The sequence below is a fragment of the Xenopus tropicalis genome, chromosome 8 (genome assembly GCF_000004195.4).
Source record: "Xenopus tropicalis strain Nigerian chromosome 8, UCB_Xtro_10.0, whole genome shotgun sequence".
Lineage (NCBI taxonomy): Eukaryota > Metazoa > Chordata > Amphibia > Anura > Pipidae > Xenopus > Xenopus tropicalis.
The window spans coordinates 97,035,437-97,043,142 of NC_030684.2; positions in this window are offsets into that span (position 1 = coordinate 97,035,437).

The following is a 7,706-nucleotide window of genomic DNA, read 5'->3' on the forward strand; positions in this document are numbered from 1 at the left end:
ATCCAAACCACAATAGCTATATAATTAGTATAATAAAAGGCAAATTATTCAATTATACAAATTACTATACTATTCAAAATAGCACAATGCACAGGTACTCAACCTGTGTGATTGTAAGACAGACATATTATAAAGGCTATACATTGTTATATCAATGTTAAAAAGTAAGCAGGGCCATCCTTGTGTTTCCAATAAAGATAACTTTCTTGTTGAGTGTGATACATAAATTCTATAGTAGGAGTGTTCTGTTTTCTGTGTTCAAACAAACATCTTGCTGTGCCAATATTCATAGAGTGCAGTGTGTGGCATAGATACTACTCTCCTCTAATGGAGTAAAGGACTTCTCCTGTAATAGGAATATCCTATTTACACAGGGTTCAAATAAGTATCTATGTGAATAAAATTCTGTGTGTTGCAGTTGTACTGCTCCCCTCTAATGGAGTGAAGAAGTTCTCCAGCAATGATACTTCCAGGGAACTTGTTATAAAGTCAGCGATTTTGTGCACATGATGATACCTTTCCTAAGTTGAATCTGCAGTACTGTTTTCTCCAGCAATTCACTCCATCAGTTTACAGGCAGATCACTTTTTTTTCTTTGGAACGCACCAGATGATCCACAGTAATAGCAGTCACTATTCCATCAATAATATAGGGGGAGGCCAAAGAATTATCAATTGTTTTAAAGAATCGCTGGTCTCCAATTCATTTGTCAGACCAGAGGGTTGTAGTTCTGCAACACACAAATTTTGCGAGGGCCCATCCCAGAGTCATATGTTTGTTTATTTTAACAGGGTTTGAACAGAGTTTCTGGAGCACACCACAACAGCATTCTCAGTGTGCCGAATCTATCCTAGTATGCTGGCCATAGGTTAAGCCATTTAACTTTTGCGAGTTTACATAATATGTCTCTAATGATTATTCTGAGGCATCTACCTAAGGTTTTACCTATAATATATATTTGCCATCTACATTCATTAATGATTTTCAGGGTATTTGCTTCTGTTGGCTCACCATGTCCCTGCATTTCCTTCCTTTTTTTGTGTTGAAACAAACTTAGAGATATTGTGAACCTCTGAGTCATGTCAAAACAAAGTTTGCCTAATCTTTATACACATCACTTCAGGTTCTAGAGCAGCATTCCCCAACCAGTGGCTTGTGAGAAACATGTTGCTCACAACCAGGCCCGGATTTGTGGAGAGGCCACAAAGGCCCAGGCCTAGGGCGGCAGAAGTTTAGGGATGGCATGCCGCCCCGCCGCAAGAAAATTTTTAAATTTGGCTCCCATATGGAGCAGTCGGGACCTCTCCCCACTGCTCCGTATGGGAGTTTAAAGTAGCGTATGGGCACTCGCGGGGGGGGAGGTGTTGTCGCGTGTTTGCGCATGCGCACTGGGGGCGCACGTTCGCACATGCGCACGGGGGGGGGGACCCACAGGGGCGGCCTCGTGGCGCCCAGATGAGAACTCTGGCCCTGTTCACAACCCCTTAGATGTTGCTCGCAGCACCCTCAAAGCAGGTGCTCATTTTTGAATTTCTGTTAAGGAGACAAGTTTAATGCCAAACAGAGCCTTCTGCATAGGGGCTATTAAATAGCTAATTACAGCTCTTATTGGCGCCCCCCAGGAACTTTTTTCATGCTTGCGTTGCTCCCTAACACATTTTCCATTTAAATGTGGCTCGCACGTATAAATTTGGGGTTCCCTGTTCTAGAGTGACATGGGTATTGTTCATACAGAAAGTGCCATGGGTTATGTCCAATTAGTGAAAAAATAATAGCAGTAGTTAAAATAAACTCTCTAGTAGTTTTATTTCAAGGTTTTCTAAGAACAGAAATGGATGGTGACATAACCAGATTGTATTCTTCTATGTTCTTGTTTTGTTCAGCTGAATACAGCTACATTAGTTTGTGGCATAAGATCCTTCTGTAATTATGGCCTATAAACCAGAGCAGAACTTAAAGGAGAAGTTCAGCTTTACATTATCTTTAGCATGTTATAGATAGCTTGGCTAAGTGATTTTTATTTGGTGACCATTTGTAATTTATTTTTAATTATTATTTATTTATTATCATTTTAATTTTCAAATTTCCACCTCGTTGCTAAGGTAATGAAGGCATAGCAACAAGAGTCTACTAAGACCTGCAGAACAAAAAAAATTCTAAAACAATAAAAAAAAGGTTAATTACCTTGCATTACAACTCCTAGCACAACTAGCTCTTCAGCTATTATTAGGATGCTAGTTCAACAACATCTGCAGAACCACAGGATGCCTATCCCTGTTTCAGTACTAAGGCCAAATCCAGTCTCTTTGCCTATAGCAGATTTCTATTGGAAAGATTCTTCTTAAATCATTCCAAGTTAGACACGCCAGACTTTGATCTGATATCTTGTGTTACTCAGAACAGTTTATTGTACAACAAAATAACTGAACTCATGCCAATCAAGAACATAAGAACAAATAAGGAAAAACACTAAAACAATTCAAGGCTGTACACATCCCAGGATCCAACAAGCAATCATACCTAAAATGTTACTGATGGTCCTTAATAATTTGGGGTATTTAACACTGATGTTTATAGAGGCTCTAATCCCGAGTATATATCAAGACTCCCTGCCATAAAGCAATGGATAATGTTTGATGTTTGCCAGAAGGGAAATGGAAATAGTTACAAGACCACCAGGAATGCATTTCTCCAAGTAACAATAACTCTTTTTCAGAAGTAAAGGGAACCATTGTGAGCATTCCAAAACAAATGTCATATTCTGACAACAGTATCCCTTTAAGAAAGTACGACCCTGGCTGCTAATATGACTAGCTGTTTAATTAAACTACATTTAACTCCAGCTTGTCAATAGCTGAAGATAAATTGGTGGGATGCATTCTATATTTAAGACTATGATTGAAGCCTTCGATTTCTTTATTGGTCCAGTTTTCTGTGGATTGCAACACAAATGCAGTTAGCCTCTCTTCAGCATTTGTGGTTCTCAAGAAAGGTCTAATCATTCATAGAAAAGAGATTGCCACTGCAAAATAATATTAGATCAGAGCTTTAATGCAGACTTTTTTAAGAAAAGTGCGTAAGAATTTTTTTCACAATTTTTAAAAATCGTGAAATTAAATTATAATTTAAAAAACGCAAATCTTCACTATCTATTAAGCTAAAAAATCAGAATGTAAAGCTTGCAAGGTCATATAAAAGCCAATGGGAGCTGTCCTTTCCAAAATTCAAAAATATTCATTCAAGGTTTTTCAATTTTTTTGAGCAAGAGAACTCACTGGTATGATAATACTACAAATCTGAGGCATTCAAGCTTTTTTTCCATGATTTACGTTAATTAAGCTTTCTATACAGAGATTTTTTAATAAATAAACAAACATTTGTGCTTTTTTAAAATGCAAGTTTAGTTAAAGCAGAAAAAAGCCATGAAAATTACACAAATCCAAATTTTGCTGAACATGAACAGGCCTCAAATACAGCACCAGGCAAGCTAAGACCATGTAAAGCTTGCTCTAAAAACGCTTGCCTTTGAGATGTAAACTATTTTGCTTTTACTGGGTAAGCATTCATTTCAATGTTATAGCAAAGATTCCAAATGCAATTTGATATAGGCTATTAAAAGGTAAAGAAGCCTTGCATGTTTTCCCAAGCAATACAGTCACGTTGTTAAAATAAGGGATAAGGAATAATAGGTCACCTTTAGTTTGATGAGAATATTGTGATAAATCGCTTGGATAGTAGTGGGTTCAATTATTCTGTTGTGTTAGTACAGGTGAAAACAGTCAGACCAGCACAGTAACTTCTGGTACATTTATTATAACATGGCAGGAAACCTGATAATGAAATAAACTTGATAATGAATCATAGACAAATGGCAAAACAGTAGGAATGCCCTTAACCAAATGTACACATAAGCAGAGGTTACTACAAATACGTAAGTCTAGATTCAGTTCCATTTCTCCCCCAGGACTACAAGAGTTTCCATGGGAGCTGGGATTCGAATGAGGCTTTGCAGTATATATCCCCCTCAGAATTCAGATGTGCCTGTGGGCCCAGTGGCTTCATACTGTTCTGTAGCTAGATGGAGACAGTGAGATTCAACTGTTGCTGCAGATCTGCCATGCTAAGGACCTGATACCTGGAGTTGGCAATTTGTTTTACTAAAAGCACTGTATTTTTGTGCTATAGCAGCCCAAAAAACAAAAGTTCAACTCCTCATGGAGCACTGGACATCCGGTAGCTTTCTTAGGGAGTAACCAGCAGCAATCTGAACTCTGATGTTCTCAAGGGTTGTTTCTAATATTTTAGACTGCTGCAGCTCGGGAAATGCTGGAATCTGTGATTTTAGCATCCCCTGAATTAGCAACACTGGGCAGACATATTAGCATGGAACTCTTTAGACTGTAAATATGATGCCTGCTCTTGCTATCAATGCAGTATGCACTATAACAATATGAATGTGTGTTTCTTTTATTTTATGCAGGTATCATAGGCAAAAACAGACCAGCCATATACAGTAGTAACTTCAAATTGTTGCTGAAAAAGCAGACGACCAAAAACATTCCAGATATACTGTGTATCCCCCATAGCTAAGTCATAAGAAAGAATAGTGTTATAAAATATTCCCTGATCTTGCAGGTTATTTTTATGTCTAAATAAATTTTCACTCTCTGCATTACATTTTCACATATTACATTTTAAATACACAACACATTATAAATAAGATTGAGAATTTTCAGGCGCAGATTTTTTTCCCAACTCCTTATGACAACTGTATTTACATTGCCTTCCTCTAAAATTATTCAGCTCTTCTACAAACTATATGACAAATCATATTTGTATAATTTATAAGGGAAATACATTTTCACATTGCACCCACACAATAATGCTTAAGCAGCTTCTGAATCATCTAGTACATTTCCCAGCATTATAATATTTTGCGTATGCAGTCTACAGGCGTCTTCTTAAAAGCTCGGGTCATACAAGGCCACAACAGTTTGGCGGAGTGTTGCAGACAATACGCTGCTGCTGCTGTTGGCAGACCTACCTCAGATAATTCAACAGCATTTCAGATGGAAAAAAACTGTGTTTTGAAGCTCACTGCAAATACATAACACAAGAATTTGAAATTTCCATTTATTTAGGTTTTTAAGCAGATCTTTTCTGATTTTTTACCACTTCTGCATTGACGACTGAACATTTTAGAAACCTAAACAGATAACATAAACGTAAAAAATTAAATGTAATGATTTATTTCAATTTAATGTTTTCAAAGTTATTACTTATGCAAATGTTATGGACATACTCAGTCTGTGTTGTCTATTCCATATCAAATTGAAATACTTTCTACATTCAAACTAAAACCTAATCAGATTTAAAACTTATTTATAAACAGAAACAAAAGAAACTCACAAAATGAACATACAGTTGGGTTTTTTTCACAGAGAAAAAAATGAAGATATTTAGTTATCTAATCAGAAGTTGACTGTTGTATCTGCCTCAAATAAATTGAAGTACACCTTTGTCATATTCCACTTATTATATTTAATTCCTCTGGTCTGATAAGACCGTCTCTTCTTCTATCCAACATAAATGTTGCTGCCCAACTCTCAAATTGCTCACCCATCTTCTTCCCCTCTCTTTATGTCCTTTCTTTGAATTTCTATCTCCACCAGGATTAAAATTAAAGTCCTATATAGTCCCTATAGGAAAATCCCTCTTCAAATAATAACCTTAAGAAATTGCTGAATTCAGTCATAAGTAGATTCTGAACAGCTTCCCCCCCCCCCCCCAATACACTGACCATCTACTGTCTTTATCTTTCATAACCTCATCACACATTCCTCTGAATTGCATCACTTGTGTTGAGGAAGTCATTACCTCACCTTGTGAGACTGGCTCCAAAATTCCAATCATTAAACACTCTGAATTCTTATGATCTCAACAAAGAAAAAACACATTCTCATGTCAAAATCTCCATAATACAATTCCTTTTATACTACATGCTGTATGCAACTTGATTTGCGGCATTACAGCATTTTTGGAATTGCGTTACTCTCTTTGTCATGTTTAACAGATTGTCCCTTCTCTTCTTCTCTTACACCCTTTCAGAGGCAGATTTAGGCAAAACTTTCTGCCTCTAAAGTGCAGCAAAAAGGTCCTCTGAACTCACCCATTTAAATTACAGTATATATATATAGGACATTAAGACATTTTGCGCAAAATGATACTAAAAAGTGCCTTCCCATTTTTTAGTAGCTTAATGCACAAAATGTCTTAATGTCCTATATATTGATTATTGGTGAGTGCAGAGAAACTCGTCAGAAAAATCCCAGTATATACAGATATATATAGTTTGATTAGTAAGAATATATACAGTGTACTGCTGTAAAGCAGTGCAACCCACAGTCCCTTGGGCACTATGGCAGCACTTCAAGGCAGTAGAATGTTCTATATTAATTTATATATATTTTATTGAAACCATCTAAATATTAATATGCAACCATGTTTAATGCATTATTGCATAAAATACATAATTTAATGGGAATATATCAAATACATTATTTGTAGAAATAGACAGAGTCAGATTTATCAAAGATCAAAATGTAAATTCTTTCATTCTTCTTAGGAATTTTTGATGATTCTATTCAGCTAGTCAAGTGAGGCCAACCAAATCCATAGGCCTGTTCTATAAATGTATTAGAACTGAAACTTACCATATAGAGGCCCATTCATCAACTTTCTGATTTTTTTACTGGGTTTTGAAATCATGAAAAAAAAACCCCCAAGTAATTTATTAAAACAGCCTAATGAAAAAAGTATGAAGGAAAAAACCCACGAAAGGAATTGAAATAAGAATAGGAAAACCTTGAAATACTAGTTTTTGCAAATTTACAAATAAAAAAAAACAATAGCTCCTCCAAAAACTAGAAATTAAATAAAGATTGTTACAATTTGCCTAGGACAGCTCCCATTGATGATATTTAGTGCTAAAAAATATGAACAAAATACAAGCATTAGAAAATGGGCCCCTTAATACCTCAGACCCCAAAAGAACAATTAGTATGTTTGGTCTGTTAAGTAAAATTCCCATAGGTAGCTATGGGAAATGCTAGTTTTAACAATTTTATTTTGATATTGAGCAAATTAAAGCCCACATTTGTTTTTTCAGCTGGCAAATTTAATTGAACTTTGTCATTTGAATTTTATTATTGGCATCTGCAAATCACAGCCATAACAATCTGTAGTGAAGTGACAATTGCAAGTTTCAAAATACATTTAAAATTTGGCTGGAATAGCCTGAGTATAGCAAGTACTCCTAATTCATTAGGTAGGAATAGGCTGAGTATAGCAAGCTAAGCACTCTGCCTGAGTATTGCAAGTACTCCTAATTCATTAGGTAGGAATAGGCTGAGTATAGCAAGCTAAGCACTCTGCCTGAGTATTGCAAGTACTCCTAATTCATTAGGTAGGAATAGGCTGAGTATAGCAAGCTAAGCACTCTGCCTGAGTATTGCAAGTACTCCTAATTCATTAGGTAGGAATAGGCTGAGTATAGCAAGCTAAGCACTCTGCCTGAATATTGCAAGACTGGAAACTTCATTCTTTTGGTGGGGATTATGTCAACCGTACAAACTCCAATGTCTTTGATCTTACCCCTTACTATACACAGATTTCTAAGCATCACTATAAAAAAGAGCTGTTTACTA